Source organism: Pleurodeles waltl, unplaced genomic scaffold, assembly GCF_031143425.1.
Source record: "Pleurodeles waltl isolate 20211129_DDA unplaced genomic scaffold, aPleWal1.hap1.20221129 scaffold_107, whole genome shotgun sequence".
In the NCBI taxonomy this organism is placed as follows: domain Eukaryota; kingdom Metazoa; phylum Chordata; class Amphibia; order Caudata; family Salamandridae; genus Pleurodeles; species Pleurodeles waltl.
This window is the reverse complement of record NW_027149815.1, coordinates 1-18,212: the sequence shown is the minus strand read 5'-3', so window position 1 is coordinate 18,212 and position 18,212 is coordinate 1. Positions and strand designations below refer to the sequence as shown.

The following is an 18,212-nucleotide window of genomic DNA, read 5'->3' as shown; positions in this document are numbered from 1 at the left end:
CTAAGAAAGATCGTGCCATTTTTTCCTCCACATAACTGAGAATGAAATGGACTAAAACCCAGAATTAACATGCCGCCCCTAGCCGTAGATGCATCTAGATCTCAACACTTTACATGCTAATGTAACATAGCTGTGTGTCCTGCAAAAAGAGCAGGGGTACCTTAAGTCATCTCACAAGATGTGGAAACAGCACTCAACCATATCCTTCTTTGATGTATCCTGAACCAGTTGCCTTGAATACTCTGGCTTTTTTCGATTGCATCTAGCTGTTGTGTGTGGGGAATTATTCATTCTAGAGTCAACCTTATTCCATAAAAAACGGTGCTAGAAAATCCAGCTGTAAATCATATGGAATTCCACACCTGACGCTTCCCATTCCAGTGTCATATGTGGTGAATGTACATTCAATAGAATTCCAGGTTTCCATGCGTGGAGCAAGGTCTCCCTCTACAGGATGTGGGGATGCAGCTCAGTGGTAGAGCGCATGCTTAGCATGTATGAGGCCCCGGGTTCAATCCCCGGCATCTCCAGCTTTTCGCCATGCTAATCTTGCCTTTTGACAGATAGCTAGGCTGGCATCATGAGTAAGGAAGTGAGATGTCATGCAGCTGGTGCCAGAACCCCACTTTCTTCGCCTTGCAAAACCTTTTGAAATGGGGCTATCTCATTTCCCGTGTTTATAGAAAAAAATAATCTTGCTTCCATAAGAAACCAAAGTGGTGATTTATCTTGGCATTCTTAGTATAGAAAACGGGCACAGCTGTCTTGGTCATTTATTTGAATTCTTCCTCTAAACCAGAGACTCTTACCAGAAGGTTTAAGAAAAACAGAATGTTTTCTTCATCCTAATCCCTTCTGAATGGTCCATTAATCTACTGGTTTTGCTTTTCCAGTTCCTTTCACAGAAGCATTAAAAATGCATGTTCTTCATGCTCCGTACGGAGTAATGACTCTCCTAACTTTCTGTCCTTTCCTTCATGTTCCCATGCTGTCATCCTTTTGCCAGAAATGCTTCCAAAGGGCTGTGGATTCCTCGGCCCCATGCCCTTTCAGGAAAACTCCTTTCTGTAGGATTTCTAATTCTAGGTCCCCTGCTTTCCTTCACGCCAGCACAGCACATTCAGGTAGGTAAGCAGTCCCCCTTTATGGTGATAAGATGTAGCTGAGAATGCACTCTAGGAAGTGGCAATTTGTAGAGCAAGCTGCAGGTCATATTCATGATTTTCAAGATTAGACTGCAGTACTCCCAGCCCACTCCCGCCGCAACCATTATTGAAAGAAAGATGAATGCAGCATGGAAAGCTGCACTGCCCAATCCTCCGATAGCTCAGTTGGGAGAGCGGAGGACTGTAGTGGAGAAACAGAAATCCTTAGGTCGCTGGTTCAAATCCGGCTCGGAGAAGTTTCCCCTTTTTTGTTTTCCATAGCTGCTTTCTCTCTTGTTAAAACATTATGTGCCCCTCTGATTGAGAAACATTTCCCTAGCTCCAAATAAATGCTAGGACAGAAGGGTAGACTTCTTCTGCTTTCCAATGAAATTGACCACATAGTCATTTCTGAGGGATGTTGGAAGAGAAATAAACAAGGACCTGCAGATCAGAATTCATTCCAAAGCCTTGACTAAATATATAAAGGCACTTGGAAGACTTCCAGTTTCATTGTACCAAGGTAGATGTTTCGGCAGCCGAACCAGCTAAAACTCACCTACAATGAGTGGCCATGGATATGAAAGAGGGAATCTACAAAGACACCAACTCCTTAAAACTGAGCAAGATGCAATGTGGAGGAATAGTTTACAGATTTGGAGAAAATCTGAGATGTTTCTCTTGACAAAAGAAACACTGCAATGCCCTCTCTGAGGATGGAACTCAGGACCTTCAGATTATGAGACTGACGCGCTGCCTACTGCGCTAAGAAGGCTGCTTGAAACCGCTAACAAATGCGTCTACACACCATGAAGAGGGAAGGTAGCAAAAATGCTGTTCTCATGTTGGAATATCAATACACTTCGGTTGCCTCGCTGGATTAAAATCGTCTGCAGTTATAATGGTCAGAAGACTGCTCTTTCCCAGTGCTTAAACCCACACCCCATACATTTAGCCATGCAAAAGAAATCAGGGCATACCATTCACCTCTCTAAGAAAGATCGTGCCATTTTTTCCTCCACATAACTGAGAATGAAATGGACTAAAACCCAGAATTAACATGCCGCCCCTAGCCGTAGATGCATCTAGATCTCAACACTTTACATGCTAATGTAACATAGCTGTGTGTCCTGCAAAAAGAGCAGGGGTACCTTAAGTCATCTCACAAGATGTGGAAACAGCACTCAACCATATCCTTCTTTGATGTATCCTGAACCAGTTGCCTTGAATACTCTGGCTTTTTTCGATTGCATCTAGCTGTTGTGTGTGGGGAATTATTCATTCTAGAGTCAACCTTATTCCATAAAAAACGGTGCTAGAAAATCCAGCTGTAAATCATATGGAATTCCACACCTGACGCTTCCCATTCCAGTGTCATATGTGGTGAATGTACATTCAATAGAATTCCAGGTTTCCATGCGTGGAGCAAGGTCTCCCTCTACAGGATGTGGGGATGCAGCTCAGTGGTAGAGCGCATGCTTAGCATGTATGAGGCCCCGGGTTCAATCCCCGGCATCTCCAGCTTTTCGCCATGCTAATCTTGCCTTTTGACAGATAGCTAGGCTGGCATCATGAGTAAGGAAGTGAGATGTCATGCAGCTGGTGCCAGAACCCCACTTTCTTCGCCTTGCAAAACCTTTTGAAATGGGGCTATCTCATTTCCCGTGTTTATAGAAAAAAATAATCTTGCTTCTATAAGAAACCAAAGTGGTGATTTATCTTGGCATTCTTAGTATAGAAAACGGGCACAGCTGTCTTGGTCATTTATTTGAATTCTTCCTCTAAACCAGAGACTCTTACCAGAAGGTTTAAGAAAAACAGAATGTTTTCTTCATCCTAATCCCTTCTGAATGGTCCATTAATCTACTGGTTTTGCTTTTCCAGTTCCTTTCACAGAAGCATTAAAAATGCATGTTCTTCATGCTCCGTACGGAGTAATGACTCTCCTAACTTTCTGTCCTTTCCTTCATGTTCCCATGCTGTCATCCTTTTGCCAGAAATGCTTCCAAAGGGCTGTGGATTCCTCGGCCCCATGCCCTTTCAGGAAAACTCCTTTCTGTAGGATTTCTAATTCTAGGTCCCCTGCTTTCCTTCACGCCAGCACAGCACATTCAGGTAGGTAAGCAGTCCCCCTTTATGGTGATAAGATGTAGCTGAGAATGCACTCTAGGAAGTGGCAATTTGTAGAGCAAGCTGCAGGTCATATTCATGATTTTCAAGATTAGACTGCAGTACTCCCAGCCCACTCCCGCCGCAACCATTATTGAAAGAAAGATGAATGCAGCATGGAAAGCTGCACTGCCCAATCCTCCGATAGCTCAGTTGGGAGAGCGGAGGACTGTAGTGGAGAAACAGAAATCCTTAGGTCGCTGGTTCAAATCCGGCTCGGAGGAGTTTCCCCTTTTTTGTTTTCCATAGCTGCTTTCTCTCTTGTTAAAACATTATGTGCCCCTCTGATTGAGAAACATTTCCCTAGCTCCAAATAAATGCTAGGACAGAAGGGTAGACTTCTTCTGCTTTCCAATGAAATTGACCACATAGTCATTTCTGAGGGATGTTGGAAGAGAAATAAACAAGGACCTGCAGATCAGAATTCATTCCAAAGCCTTGACTAAATATATAAAGGCACTTGGAAGACTTCCAGTTTCATTGTACCAAGGTAGATGTTTCGGCAGCCTAACCAGCTAAAACTCACCTACAATGAGTGGCCATGGATATGAAAGAGGGAATCTACAAAGACACCAACTCCTTAAAACTGAGCAAGATGCAATGTGGAGGAATAGTTTACAGATTTGGAGAAAATCTGAGATGTTTCTCTTGACAAAAGAAACACTGCAATGCCCTCTCTGAGGATGGAACTCAGGACCTTCAGATTATGAGACTGACGCGCTGCCTACTGCGCTAAGAAGGCTGCTTGAAACCGCTAACAAATGCGTCTACACACCATGAAGAGGGAAGGTAGCAAAAATGCTGTTCTCATGTTGGAATATCAATACACTTCGGTTGCCTCGCTGGATTAAAATCGTCTGCAGTTATAATGGTCAGAAGACTGCTCTTTCCCAGTGCTTAAACCCACACCCCATACATTTAGCCATGCAAAAGAAATCAGGGCATACCATTCACCTCTCTAAGAAAGATCGTGCCATTTTTTCCTCCACATAACTGAGAATGAAATGGACTAAAACCCAGAATTAACATGCCGCCCCTAGCCGTAGATGCATCTAGATCTCAACACTTTACATGCTAATGTAACATAGCTGTGTGTCCTGCAAAAAGAGCAGGGGTACCTTAAGTCATCTCACAAGATGTGGAAACAGCACTCAACCATATCCTTCTTTGATGTATCCTGAACCAGTTGCCTTGAATACTCTGGCTTTTTTCGATTGCATCTAGCTGTTGTGTGTGGGGAATTATTCATTCTAGAGTCAACCTTATTCCATAAAAAACGGTGCTAGAAAATCCAGCTGTAAATCATATGGAATTCCACACCTGACGCTTCCCATTCCAGTGTCATATGTGGTGAATGTACATTCAATAGAATTCCAGGTTTCCATGCGTGGAGCAAGGTCTCCCTCTACAGGATGTGGGGATGTAGCTCAGTGGTAGAGCGCATGCTTAGCATGTATGAGGCCCCGGGTTCAATCCCCGGCATCTCCAGCTTTTCGCCATGCTAATCTTGCCTTTTGACAGATAGCTAGGCTGGCATCATGAGTAAGGAAGTGAGATGTCATGCAGCTGGTGCCAGAACCCCACTTTCTTCGCCTTGCAAAACCTTTTGAAATGGGGCTATCTCATTTCCCGTGTTTATAGAAAAAAATAATCTTGCTTCCATAAGAAACCAAAGTGGTGATTTATCTTGGCATTCTTAGTATAGAAAACGGGCACAGCTGTCTTGGTCATTTATTTGAATTCTTCCTCTAAACCAGAGACTCTTACCAGAAGGTTTAAGAAAAACAGAATGTTTTCTTCATCCTAATCCCTTCTGAATGGTCCATTAATCTACTGGTTTTGCTTTTCCAGTTCCTTTCACAGAAGCATTAAAAATGCATGTTCTTCATGCTCCGTACGGAGTAATGACTCTCCTAACTTTCTGTCCTTTCCTTCATGTTCCCATGCTGTCATCCTTTTGCCAGAAATGCTTCCAAAGGGCTGTGGATTCCTCGGCCCCATGCCCTTTCAGGAAAACTCCTTTCTGTAGGATTTCTAATTCTAGGTCCCCTGCTTTCCTTCACGCCAGCACAGCACATTCAGGTAGGTAAGCAGTCCCCCTTTATGGTGATAAGATGTAGCTGAGAATGCACTCTAGGAAGTGGCAATTTGTAGAGCAAGCTGCAGGTCATATTCATGATTTTCAAGATTAGACTGCAGTACTCCCAGCCCACTCCCGCCGCAACCATTATTGAAAGAAAGATGAATGCAGCATGGAAAGCTGCACTGCCCAATCCTCCGATAGCTCAGTTGGGAGAGCGGAGGACTGTAGTGGAGAAACAGAAATCCTTAGGTCGCTGGTTCAAATCCGGCTCGGAGGAGTTTCCCCTTTTTTGTTTTCCATAGCTGCTTTCTCTCTTGTTAAAACATTATGTGCCCCTCTGATTGAGAAACATTTCCCTAGCTCCAAATAAATGCTAGGACAGAAGGGTAGACTTCTTCTGCTTTCCAATGAAATTGACCACATAGTCATTTCTGAGGGATGTTGGAAGAGAAATAAACAAGGACCTGCAGATCAGAATTCATTCCAAAGCCTTGACTAAATATATGAAGGCACTTGGAAGACTTCCAGTTTCATTGTACCAAGGTAGATGTTTCGGCAGCCGAACCAGCTAAAACTCACCTACAATGAGTGGCCATGGATATGAAAGAGGGAATCTACAAAGACACCAACTCCTTAAAACTGAGCAAGATGCAATGTGGAGGAATAGTTTACAGATTTGGAGAAAATCTGAGATGTTTCTCTTGACAAAAGAAACACTACAATGCCCTCTCTGAGGATGGAACTCAGGACCTTCAGATTATGAGACTGACGCGCTGCCCACTGCGCTAAGAAGGCTGCTTGAAACCGCTAACAAATGCGTCTACACACCATGAAGAGGGAAGGTAGCAAAAATGCTGTTCTCATGTTGGAATATCAATACACTTCGGTTGCCTCGCTGGATTAAAATCGTCTGCAGTTATAATGGTCAGAAGACTGCTCTTTCCCAGTGCTTAAACCCACACCCCATACATTTAGCCATGAAAAAGAAATCAGGGCATACCATTCACCTCTCTAAGAAAGATCGTGCCATTTTTTCCTCCACATAACTGAGAATGAAATGGACTAAAACCCAGAATTAACATGCCGCCCCTAGCCGTAGATGCATCTAGATCTCAACACTTTACATGCTAATGTAACATAGCTGTGTGTCCTGCAAAAAGAGCAGGGGTACCTTAAGTCATCTCACAAGATGTGGAAACAGCACTCAACCATATCCTTCTTTGATGTATCCTGAACCAGTTGCCTTGAATACTCTGGCTTTTTTCGATTGCATCTAGCTGTTGTGTGTGGGGAATTATTCATTCTAGAGTCAACCTTATTCCATAAAAAACGGTGCTAGAAAATCCAGCTGTAAATCATATGGAATTCCACACCTGACGCTTCCCATTCCAGTGTCATATGTGGTGAATGTACATTCAATAGAATTCCAGGTTTCCATGCGTGGAGCAAGGTCTCCCTCTACAGGATGTGGGGATGCAGCTCAGTGGTAGAGCGCATGCTTAGCATGTATGAGGCCCCGGGTTCAATCCCCGGCATCTCCAGCTTTTCGCCATGCTAATCTTGCCTTTTGACAGATAGCTAGGCTGGCATCATGAGTAAGGAAGTGAGATGTCATGCAGCTGGTGCCAGAACCCCACTTTCTTCGCCTTGCAAAACCTTTTGAAATGGGGCTATCTCATTTCCCGTGTTTATAGAAAAAAATAATCTTGCTTCCATAAGAAACCAAAGTGGTGATTTATCTTGGCATTCTTAGTATAGAAAACGGGCACAGCTGTCTTGGTCATTTATTTGAATTCTTCCTCTAAACCAGAGACTCTTACCAGAAGGTTTAAGAAAAACAGAATGTTTTCTTCATCCTAATCCCTTCTGAATGGTCCATTAATCTACTGGTTTTGCTTTTCCAGTTCCTTTCACAGAAGCATTAAAAATGCATGTTCTTCATGCTCCGTACGGAGTAATGACTCTCCTAACTTTCTGTCCTTTCCTTCATGTTCCCATGCTGTCATCCTTTTGCCAGAAATGCTTCCAAAGGGCTGTGGATTCCTCGGCCCCATGCCCTTTCAGGAAAACTCCTTTCTGTAGGATTTCTAATTCTAGGTCCCCTGCTTTCCTTCACGCCAGCACAGCACATTCAGGTAGGTAAGCAGTCCCCCTTTATGGTGATAAGATGTAGCTGAGAATGCACTCTAGGAAGTGGCAATTTGTAGAGCAAGCTGCAGGTCATATTCATGATTTTCAAGATTAGACTGCAGTACTCCCAGCCCACTCCCGCCGCAACCATTATTGAAAGAAAGATGAATGCAGCATGGAAAGCTGCACTGCCCAATCCTCCGATAGCTCAGTTGGGAGAGCGGAGGACTGTAGTGGAGAAACAGAAATCCTTAGGTCGCTGGTTCAAATCCGGCTCGGAGGAGTTTCCCCTTTTTTGTTTTCCATAGCTGCTTTCTCTCTTGTTAAAACATTATGTGCCCCTCTGATTGAGAAACATTTCCCTAGCTCCAAATAAATGCTAGGACAGAAGGGTAGACTTCTTCTGCTTTCCAATGAAATTGACCACATAGTCATTTCTGAGGGATGTTGGAAGAGAAATAAACAAGGACCTGCAGATCAGAATTCATTCCAAAGCCTTGACTAAATATATAAAGGCACTTGGAAGACTTCCAGTTTCATTGTACCAAGGTAGATGTTTCGGCAGCCGAACCAGCTAAAACTCACCTACAATGAGTGGCCATGGATATGAAAGAGGGAATCTACAAAGACACCAACTCCTTAAAACTGAGCAAGATGCAATGTGGAGGAATAGTTTACAGATTTGGAGAAAATCTGAGATGTTTCTCTTGACAAAAGAAACACTGCAATGCCCTCTCTGAGGATGGAACTCAGGACCTTCAGATTATGAGACTGACGCGCTGCCTACTGCGCTAAGAAGGCTGCTTGAAACCGCTAACAAATGCGTCTACACACCATGAAGAGGGAAGGTAGCAAAAATGCTGTTCTCATGTTGGAATATCAATACACTTCGGTTGCCTCGCTGGATTAAAATCGTCTGCAGTTATAATGGTCAGAAGACTGCTCTTTCCCAGTGCTTAAACCCACACCCCATACATTTAGCCATGCAAAAGAAATCAGGGCATACCATTCACCTCTCTAAGAAAGATCGTGCCATTTTTTCCTCCACATAACTGAGAATGAAATGGACTAAAACCCAGAATTAACATGCCGCCCCTAGCCGTAGATGCATCTAGATCTCAACACTTTACATGCTAATGTAACATAGCTGTGTGTCCTGCAAAAAGAGCAGGGGTACCTTAAGTCATCTCACAAGATGTGGAAACAGCACTCAACCATATCCTTCTTTGATGTATCCTGAACCAGTTGCCTTGAATACTCTGGCTTTTTTCGATTGCATCTAGCTGTTGTGTGTGGGGAATTATTCATTCTAGAGTCAACCTTATTCCATAAAAAACGGTGCTAGAAAATCCAGCTGTAAATCATATGGAATTCCACACCTGACGCTTCCCATTCCAGTGTCATATGTGGTGAATGTACATTCAATAGAATTCCAGGTTTCCATGCGTGGAGCAAGGTCTCCCTCTACAGGATGTGGGGATGTAGCTCAGTGGTAGAGCGCATGCTTAGCATGTATGAGGCCCCGGGTTCAATCCCCGGCATCTCCAGCTTTTCGCCATGCTAATCTTGCCTTTTGACAGATAGCTAGGCTGGCATCATGAGTAAGGAAGTGAGATGTCATGCAGCTGGTGCCAGAACCCCACTTTCTTCGCCTTGCAAAACCTTTTGAAATGGGGCTATCTCATTTCCCGTGTTTATAGAAAAAAATAATCTTGCTTCCATAAGAAACCAAAGTGGTGATTTATCTTGGCATTCTTAGTATAGAAAACGGGCACAGCTGTCTTGGTCATTTATTTGAATTCTTCCTCTAAACCAGAGACTCTTACCAGAAGGTTTAAGAAAAACAGAATGTTTTCTTCATCCTAATCCCTTCTGAATGGTCCATTAATCTACTGGTTTTGCTTTTCCAGTTCCTTTCACAGAAGCATTAAAAATGCATGTTCTTCATGCTCCGTACGGAGTAATGACTCTCCTAACTTTCTGTCCTTTCCTTCATGTTCCCATGCTGTCATCCTTTTGCCAGAAATGCTTCCAAAGGGCTGTGGATTCCTCGGCCCCATGCCCTTTCAGGAAAACTCCTTTCTGTAGGATTTCTAATTCTAGGTCCCCTGCTTTCCTTCACGCCAGCACAGCACATTCAGGTAGGTAAGCAGTCCCCCTTTATGGTGATAAGATGTAGCTGAGAATGCACTCTAGGAAGTGGCAATTTGTAGAGCAAGCTGCAGGTCATATTCATGATTTTCAAGATTAGACTGCAGTACTCCCAGCCCACTCCCGCCGCAACCATTATTGAAAGAAAGATGAATGCAGCATGGAAAGCTGCACTGCCCAATCCTCCGATAGCTCAGTTGGGAGAGCGGAGGACTGTAGTGGAGAAACAGAAATCCTTAGGTCGCTGGTTCAAATCCGGCTCGGAGGAGTTTCCCCTTTTTTGTTTTCCATAGCTGCTTTCTCTCTTGTTAAAACATTATGTGCCCCTCTGATTGAGAAACATTTCCCTAGCTCCAAATAAATGCTAGGACAGAAGGGTAGACTTCTTCTGCTTTCCAATGAAATTGACCACATAGTCATTTCTGAGGGATGTTGGAAGAGAAATAAACAAGGACCTGCAGATCAGAATTCATTCCAAAGCCTTGACTAAATATATAAAGGCACTTGGAAGACTTCCAGTTTCATTGTACCAAGGTAGATGTTTCGGCAGCCTAACCAGCTAAAACTCACCTACAATGAGTGGCCATGGATATGAAAGAGGGAATCTACAAAGACACCAACTCCTTAAAACTGAGCAAGATGCAATGTGGAGGAATAGTTTACAGATTTGGAGAAAATCTGAGATGTTTCTCTTGACAAAAGAAACACTGCAATGCCCTCTCTGAGGATGGAACTCAGGACCTTCAGATTATGAGACTGACGCGCTGCCTACTGCGCTAAGAAGGCTGCTTGAAACCGCTAACAAATGCGTCTACACACCATGAAGAGGGAAGGTAGCAAAAATGCTGTTCTCATGTTGGAATATCAATACACTTCGGTTGCCTCGCTGGATTAAAATCGTCTGCAGTTATAATGGTCAGAAGACTGCTCTTTCCCAGTGCTTAAACCCACACCCCATACATTTAGCCATGCAAAAGAAATCAGGGCATACCATTCACCTCTCTAAGAAAGATCGTGCCATTTTTTCCTCCACATAACTGAGAATGAAATGGACTAAAACCCAGAATTAACATGCCGCCCCTAGCCGTAGATGCATCTAGATCTCAACACTTTACATGCTAATGTAACATAGCTGTGTGTCCTGCAAAAAGAGCAGGGGTACCTTAAGTCATCTCACAAGATGTGGAAACAGCACTCAACCATATCCTTCTTTGATGTATCCTGAACCAGTTGCCTTGAATACTCTGGCTTTTTTCGATTGCATCTAGCTGTTGTGTGTGGGGAATTATTCATTCTAGAGTCAACCTTATTCCATAAAAAACGGTGCTAGAAAATCCAGCTGTAAATCATATGGAATTCCACACCTGACGCTTCCCATTCCAGTGTCATATGTGGTGAATGTACATTCAATAGAATTCCAGGTTTCCATGCGTGGAGCAAGGTCTCCCTCTACAGGATGTGGGGATGTAGCTCAGTGGTAGAGCGCATGCTTAGCATGTATGAGGCCCCGGGTTCAATCCCCGGCATCTCCAGCTTTTCGCCATGCTAATCTTGCCTTTTGACAGATAGCTAGGCTGGCATCATGAGTAAGGAAGTGAGATGTCATGCAGCTGGTGCCAGAACCCCACTTTCTTCGCCTTGCAAAACCTTTTGAAATGGGGCTATCTCATTTCCCGTGTTTATAGAAAAAAATAATCTTGCTTCCATAAGAAACCAAAGTGGTGATTTATCTTGGCATTCTTAGTATAGAAAACGGGCACAGCTGTCTTGGTCATTTATTTGAATTCTTCCTCTAAACCAGAGACTCTTACCAGAAGGTTTAAGAAAAACAGAATGTTTTCTTCATCCTAATCCCTTCTGAATGGTCCATTAATCTACTGGTTTTGCTTTTCCAGTTCCTTTCACAGAAGCATTAAAAATGCATGTTCTTCATGCTCCGTACGGAGTAATGACTCTCCTAACTTTCTGTCCTTTCCTTCATGTTCCCATGCTGTCATCCTTTTGCCAGAAATGCTTCCAAAGGGCTGTGGATTCCTCGGCCCCATGCCCTTTCAGGAAAACTCCTTTCTGTAGGATTTCTAATTCTAGGTCCCCTGCTTTCCTTCACGCCAGCACAGCACATTCAGGTAGGTAAGCAGTCCCCCTTTATGGTGATAAGATGTAGCTGAGAATGCACTCTAGGAAGTGGCAATTTGTAGAGCAAGCTGCAGGTCATATTCATGATTTTCAAGATTAGACTGCAGTACTCCCAGCCCACTCCCGCCGCAACCATTATTGAAAGAAAGATGAATGCAGCATGGAAAGCTGCACTGCCCAATCCTCCGATAGCTCAGTTGGGAGAGCGGAGGACTGTAGTGGAGAAACAGAAATCCTTAGGTCGCTGGTTCAAATCCGGCTCGGAGGAGTTTCCCCTTTTTTGTTTTCCATAGCTGCTTTCTCTCTTGTTAAAACATTATGTGCCCCTCTGATTGAGAAACATTTCCCTAGCTCCAAATAAATGCTAGGACAGAAGGGTAGACTTCTTCTGCTTTCCAATGAAATTGACCACATAGTCATTTCTGAGGGATGTTGGAAGAGAAATAAACAAGGACCTGCAGATCAGAATTCATTCCAAAGCCTTGACTAAATATATGAAGGCACTTGGAAGACTTCCAGTTTCATTGTACCAAGGTAGATGTTTCGGCAGCCGAACCAGCTAAAACTCACCTACAATGAGTGGCCATGGATATGAAAGAGGGAATCTACAAAGACACCAACTCCTTAAAACTGAGCAAGATGCAATGTGGAGGAATAGTTTACAGATTTGGAGAAAATCTGAGATGTTTCTCTTGACAAAAGAAACACTACAATGCCCTCTCTGAGGATGGAACTCAGGACCTTCAGATTATGAGACTGACGCGCTGCCCACTGCGCTAAGAAGGCTGCTTGAAACCGCTAACAAATGCGTCTACACACCATGAAGAGGGAAGGTAGCAAAAATGCTGTTCTCATGTTGGAATATCAATACACTTCGGTTGCCTCGCTGGATTAAAATCGTCTGCAGTTATAATGGTCAGAAGACTGCTCTTTCCCAGTGCTTAAACCCACACCCCATACATTTAGCCATGAAAAAGAAATCAGGGCATACCATTCACCTCTCTAAGAAAGATCGTGCCATTTTTTCCTCCACATAACTGAGAATGAAATGGACTAAAACCCAGAATTAACATGCCGCCCCTAGCCGTAGATGCATCTAGATCTCAACACTTTACATGCTAATGTAACATAGCTGTGTGTCCTGCAAAAAGAGCAGGGGTACCTTAAGTCATCTCACAAGATGTGGAAACAGCACTCAACCATATCCTTCTTTGATGTATCCTGAACCAGTTGCCTTGAATACTCTGGCTTTTTTCGATTGCATCTAGCTGTTGTGTGTGGGGAATTATTCATTCTAGAGTCAACCTTATTCCATAAAAAACGGTGCTAGAAAATCCAGCTGTAAATCATATGGAATTCCACACCTGACGCTTCCCATTCCAGTGTCATATGTGGTGAATGTACATTCAATAGAATTCCAGGTTTCCATGCGTGGAGCAAGGTCTCCCTCTACAGGATGTGGGGATGCAGCTCAGTGGTAGAGCGCATGCTTAGCATGTATGAGGCCCCGGGTTCAATCCCCGGCATCTCCAGCTTTTCGCCATGCTAATCTTGCCTTTTGACAGATAGCTAGGCTGGCATCATGAGTAAGGAAGTGAGATGTCATGCAGCTGGTGCCAGAACCCCACTTTCTTCGCCTTGCAAAACCTTTTGAAATGGGGCTATCTCATTTCCCGTGTTTATAGAAAAAAATAATCTTGCTTCCATAAGAAACCAAAGTGGTGATTTATCTTGGCATTCTTAGTATAGAAAACGGGCACAGCTGTCTTGGTCATTTATTTGAATTCTTCCTCTAAACCAGAGACTCTTACCAGAAGGTTTAAGAAAAACAGAATGTTTTCTTCATCCTAATCCCTTCTGAATGGTCCATTAATCTACTGGTTTTGCTTTTCCAGTTCCTTTCACAGAAGCATTAAAAATGCATGTTCTTCATGCTCCGTACGGAGTAATGACTCTCCTAACTTTCTGTCCTTTCCTTCATGTTCCCATGCTGTCATCCTTTTGCCAGAAATGCTTCCAAAGGGCTGTGGATTCCTCGGCCCCATGCCCTTTCAGGAAAACTCCTTTCTGTAGGATTTCTAATTCTAGGTCCCCTGCTTTCCTTCACGCCAGCACAGCACATTCAGGTAGGTAAGCAGTCCCCCTTTATGGTGATAAGATGTAGCTGAGAATGCACTCTAGGAAGTGGCAATTTGTAGAGCAAGCTGCAGGTCATATTCATGATTTTCAAGATTAGACTGCAGTACTCCCAGCCCACTCCCGCCGCAACCATTATTGAAAGAAAGATGAATGCAGCATGGAAAGCTGCACTGCCCAATCCTCCGATAGCTCAGTTGGGAGAGCGGAGGACTGTAGTGGAGAAACAGAAATCCTTAGGTCGCTGGTTCAAATCCGGCTCGGAGGAGTTTCCCCTTTTTTGTTTTCCATAGCTGCTTTCTCTCTTGTTAAAACATTATGTGCCCCTCTGATTGAGAAACATTTCCCTAGCTCCAAATAAATGCTAGGACAGAAGGGTAGACTTCTTCTGCTTTCCAATGAAATTGACCACATAGTCATTTCTGAGGGATGTTGGAAGAGAAATAAACAAGGACCTGCAGATCAGAATTCATTCCAAAGCCTTGACTAAATATATAAAGGCACTTGGAAGACTTCCAGTTTCATTGTACCAAGGTAGATGTTTCGGCAGCCGAACCAGCTAAAACTCACCTACAATGAGTGGCCATGGATATGAAAGAGGGAATCTACAAAGACACCAACTCCTTAAAACTGAGCAAGATGCAATGTGGAGGAATAGTTTACAGATTTGGAGAAAATCTGAGATGTTTCTCTTGACAAAAGAAACACTGCAATGCCCTCTCTGAGGATGGAACTCAGGACCTTCAGATTATGAGACTGACGCGCTGCCTACTGCGCTAAGAAGGCTGCTTGAAACCGCTAACAAATGCGTCTACACACCATGAAGAGGGAAGGTAGCAAAAATGCTGTTCTCATGTTGGAATATCAATACACTTCGGTTGCCTCGCTGGATTAAAATCGTCTGCAGTTATAATGGTCAGAAGACTGCTCTTTCCCAGTGCTTAAACCCACACCCCATACATTTAGCCATGCAAAAGAAATCAGGGCATACCATTCACCTCTCTAAGAAAGATCGTGCCATTTTTTCCTCCACATAACTGAGAATGAAATGGACTAAAACCCAGAATTAACATGCCGCCCCTAGCCGTAGATGCATCTAGATCTCAACACTTTACATGCTAATGTAACATAGCTGTGTGTCCTGCAAAAAGAGCAGGGGTACCTTAAGTCATCTCACAAGATGTGGAAACAGCACTCAACCATATCCTTCTTTGATGTATCCTGAACCAGTTGCCTTGAATACTCTGGCTTTTTTCGATTGCATCTAGCTGTTGTGTGTGGGGAATTATTCATTCTAGAGTCAACCTTATTCCATAAAAAACGGTGCTAGAAAATCCAGCTGTAAATCATATGGAATTCCACACCTGACGCTTCCCATTCCAGTGTCATATGTGGTGAATGTACATTCAATAGAATTCCAGGTTTCCATGCGTGGAGCAAGGTCTCCCTCTACAGGATGTGGGGATGTAGCTCAGTGGTAGAGCGCATGCTTAGCATGTATGAGGCCCCGGGTTCAATCCCCGGCATCTCCAGCTTTTCGCCATGCTAATCTTGCCTTTTGACAGATAGCTAGGCTGGCATCATGAGTAAGGAAGTGAGATGTCATGCAGCTGGTGCCAGAACCCCACTTTCTTCGCCTTGCAAAACCTTTTGAAATGGGGCTATCTCATTTCCCGTGTTTATAGAAAAAAATAATCTTGCTTCCATAAGAAACCAAAGTGGTGATTTATCTTGGCATTCTTAGTATAGAAAACGGGCACAGCTGTCTTGGTCATTTATTTGAATTCTTCCTCTAAACCAGAGACTCTTACCAGAAGGTTTAAGAAAAACAGAATGTTTTCTTCATCCTAATCCCTTCTGAATGGTCCATTAATCTACTGGTTTTGCTTTTCCAGTTCCTTTCACAGAAGCATTAAAAATGCATGTTCTTCATGCTCCGTACGGAGTAATGACTCTCCTAACTTTCTGTCCTTTCCTTCATGTTCCCATGCTGTCATCCTTTTGCCAGAAATGCTTCCAAAGGGCTGTGGATTCCTCGGCCCCATGCCCTTTCAGGAAAACTCCTTTCTGTAGGATTTCTAATTCTAGGTCCCCTGCTTTCCTTCACGCCAGCACAGCACATTCAGGTAGGTAAGCAGTCCCCCTTTATGGTGATAAGATGTAGCTGAGAATGCACTCTAGGAAGTGGCAATTTGTAGAGCAAGCTGCAGGTCATATTCATGATTTTCAAGATTAGACTGCAGTACTCCCAGCCCACTCCCGCCGCAACCATTATTGAAAGAAAGATGAATGCAGCATGGAAAGCTGCACTGCCCAATCCTCCGATAGCTCAGTTGGGAGAGCGGAGGACTGTAGTGGAGAAACAGAAATCCTTAGGTCGCTGGTTCAAATCCGGCTCGGAGGAGTTTCCCCTTTTTTGTTTTCCATAGCTGCTTTCTCTCTTGTTAAAACATTATGTGCCCCTCTGATTGAGAAACATTTCCCTAGCTCCAAATAAATGCTAGGACAGAAGGGTAGACTTCTTCTGCTTTCCAATGAAATTGACCACATAGTCATTTCTGAGGGATGTTGGAAGAGAAATAAACAAGGACCTGCAGATCAGAATTCATTCCAAAGCCTTGACTAAATATATAAAGGCACTTGGAAGACTTCCAGTTTCATTGTACCAAGGTAGATGTTTCGGCAGCCTAACCAGCTAAAACTCACCTACAATGAGTGGCCATGGATATGAAAGAGGGAATCTACAAAGACACCAACTCCTTAAAACTGAGCAAGATGCAATGTGGAGGAATAGTTTACAGATTTGGAGAAAATCTGAGATGTTTCTCTTGACAAAAGAAACACTGCAATGCCCTCTCTGAGGATGGAACTCAGGACCTTCAGATTATGAGACTGACGCGCTGCCTACTGCGCTAAGAAGGCTGCTTGAAACCGCTAACAAATGCGTCTACACACCATGAAGAGGGAAGGTAGCAAAAATGCTGTTCTCATGTTGGAATATCAATACACTTCGGTTGCCTCGCTGGATTAAAATCGTCTGCAGTTATAATGGTCAGAAGACTGCTCTTTCCCAGTGCTTAAACCCACACCCCATACATTTAGCCATGCAAAAGAAATCAGGGCATACCATTCACCTCTCTAAGAAAGATCGTGCCATTTTTTCCTCCACATAACTGAGAATGAAATGGACTAAAACCCAGAATTAACATGCCGCCCCTAGCCGTAGATGCATCTAGATCTCAACACTTTACATGCTAATGTAACATAGCTGTGTGTCCTGCAAAAAGAGCAGGGGTACCTTAAGTCATCTCACAAGATGTGGAAACAGCACTCAACCATATCCTTCTTTGATGTATCCTGAACCAGTTGCCTTGAATACTCTGGCTTTTTTCGATTGCATCTAGCTGTTGTGTGTGGGGAATTATTCATTCTAGAGTCAACCTTATTCCATAAAAAACGGTGCTAGAAAATCCAGCTGTAAATCATATGGAATTCCACACCTGACGCTTCCCATTCCAGTGTCATATGTGGTGAATGTACATTCAATAGAATTCCAGGTTTCCATGCGTGGAGCAAGGTCTCCCTCTACAGGATGTGGGGATGTAGCTCAGTGGTAGAGCGCATGCTTAGCATGTATGAGGCCCCGGGTTCAATCCCCGGCATCTCCAGCTTTTCGCCATGCTAATCTTGCCTTTTGACAGATAGCTAGGCTGGCATCATGAGTAAGGAAGTGAGATGTCATGCAGCTGGTGCCAGAACCCCACTTTCTTCGCCTTGCAAAACCTTTTGAAATGGGGCTATCTCATTTCCCGTGTTTATAGAAAAAAATAATCTTGCTTCCATAAGAAACCAAAGTGGTGATTTATCTTGGCATTCTTAGTATAGAAAACGGGCACAGCTGTCTTGGTCATTTATTTGAATTCTTCCTCTAAACCAGAGACTCTTACCAGAAGGTTTAAGAAAAACAGAATGTTTTCTTCATCCTAATCCCTTCTGAATGGTCCATTAATCTACTGGTTTTGCTTTTCCAGTTCCTTTCACAGAAGCATTAAAAATGCATGTTCTTCATGCTCCGTACGGAGTAATGACTCTCCTAACTTTCTGTCCTTTCCTTCATGTTCCCATGCTGTCATCCTTTTGCCAGAAATGCTTCCAAAGGGCTGTGGATTCCTCGGCCCCATGCCCTTTCAGGAAAACTCCTTTCTGTAGGATTTCTAATTCTAGGTCCCCTGCTTTCCTTCACGCCAGCACAGCACATTCAG

General features: G+C 43.6%; 15 non-coding genes across 15 annotated transcripts; 12 read left to right on the top strand and 3 right to left on the bottom strand.

Annotated features, from left to right (window-relative positions):
• Positions 1-3,452: 3,452 nt before the first annotated feature.
• Positions 3,453-3,538, top strand: TRNAY-GUA (transfer RNA tyrosine (anticodon GUA)). The gene is given in 2 exon segments: positions 3,453-3,489; positions 3,503-3,538. It is a non-coding gene; the product is annotated as a tRNA-Tyr (tRNA).
• A 1,192-nt stretch (positions 3,539-4,730) lies between these two features.
• Positions 4,731-4,802, top strand: TRNAA-AGC (transfer RNA alanine (anticodon AGC)). The gene has a single exon. It is a non-coding gene; the product is annotated as a tRNA-Ala (tRNA).
• Positions 4,803-5,588: 786 nt separating this feature from the next.
• TRNAY-GUA (transfer RNA tyrosine (anticodon GUA)) lies at positions 5,589-5,674 on the top strand. Its single transcript is given in 2 exon segments — positions 5,589-5,625; positions 5,639-5,674. It is a non-coding gene; the product is annotated as a tRNA-Tyr (tRNA).
• A 445-nt stretch (positions 5,675-6,119) lies between these two features.
• Positions 6,120-6,192, bottom strand: TRNAM-CAU (transfer RNA methionine (anticodon CAU)). The gene has a single exon. It is a non-coding gene; the product is annotated as a tRNA-Met (tRNA).
• Positions 6,193-7,724: 1,532 nt separating this feature from the next.
• Positions 7,725-7,810, top strand: TRNAY-GUA (transfer RNA tyrosine (anticodon GUA)). The gene is given in 2 exon segments: positions 7,725-7,761; positions 7,775-7,810. It is a non-coding gene; the product is annotated as a tRNA-Tyr (tRNA).
• A 1,192-nt stretch (positions 7,811-9,002) lies between these two features.
• On the top strand, positions 9,003-9,074 carry TRNAA-AGC (transfer RNA alanine (anticodon AGC)). Its single transcript has one exon. It is a non-coding gene; the product is annotated as a tRNA-Ala (tRNA).
• A 786-nt stretch (positions 9,075-9,860) lies between these two features.
• Positions 9,861-9,946, top strand: TRNAY-GUA (transfer RNA tyrosine (anticodon GUA)). The gene is given in 2 exon segments: positions 9,861-9,897; positions 9,911-9,946. It is a non-coding gene; the product is annotated as a tRNA-Tyr (tRNA).
• Positions 9,947-11,138: 1,192 nt separating this feature from the next.
• On the top strand, positions 11,139-11,210 carry TRNAA-AGC (transfer RNA alanine (anticodon AGC)). Its single transcript has one exon. It is a non-coding gene; the product is annotated as a tRNA-Ala (tRNA).
• Positions 11,211-11,996: 786 nt separating this feature from the next.
• Positions 11,997-12,082, top strand: TRNAY-GUA (transfer RNA tyrosine (anticodon GUA)). The gene is given in 2 exon segments: positions 11,997-12,033; positions 12,047-12,082. It is a non-coding gene; the product is annotated as a tRNA-Tyr (tRNA).
• A 445-nt stretch (positions 12,083-12,527) lies between these two features.
• On the bottom strand, positions 12,528-12,600 carry TRNAM-CAU (transfer RNA methionine (anticodon CAU)). The gene has a single exon. It is a non-coding gene; the product is annotated as a tRNA-Met (tRNA).
• Positions 12,601-14,132: 1,532 nt separating this feature from the next.
• TRNAY-GUA (transfer RNA tyrosine (anticodon GUA)) lies at positions 14,133-14,218 on the top strand. Its single transcript is given in 2 exon segments — positions 14,133-14,169; positions 14,183-14,218. It is a non-coding gene; the product is annotated as a tRNA-Tyr (tRNA).
• A 1,192-nt stretch (positions 14,219-15,410) lies between these two features.
• Positions 15,411-15,482, top strand: TRNAA-AGC (transfer RNA alanine (anticodon AGC)). The gene has a single exon. It is a non-coding gene; the product is annotated as a tRNA-Ala (tRNA).
• Positions 15,483-16,268: 786 nt separating this feature from the next.
• TRNAY-GUA (transfer RNA tyrosine (anticodon GUA)) lies at positions 16,269-16,354 on the top strand. Its single transcript is given in 2 exon segments — positions 16,269-16,305; positions 16,319-16,354. It is a non-coding gene; the product is annotated as a tRNA-Tyr (tRNA).
• A 445-nt stretch (positions 16,355-16,799) lies between these two features.
• On the bottom strand, positions 16,800-16,872 carry TRNAM-CAU (transfer RNA methionine (anticodon CAU)). Its single transcript has one exon. It is a non-coding gene; the product is annotated as a tRNA-Met (tRNA).
• A 674-nt stretch (positions 16,873-17,546) lies between these two features.
• Positions 17,547-17,618, top strand: TRNAA-AGC (transfer RNA alanine (anticodon AGC)). The gene has a single exon. It is a non-coding gene; the product is annotated as a tRNA-Ala (tRNA).
• Positions 17,619-18,212: the final 594 nt, after the last annotated feature.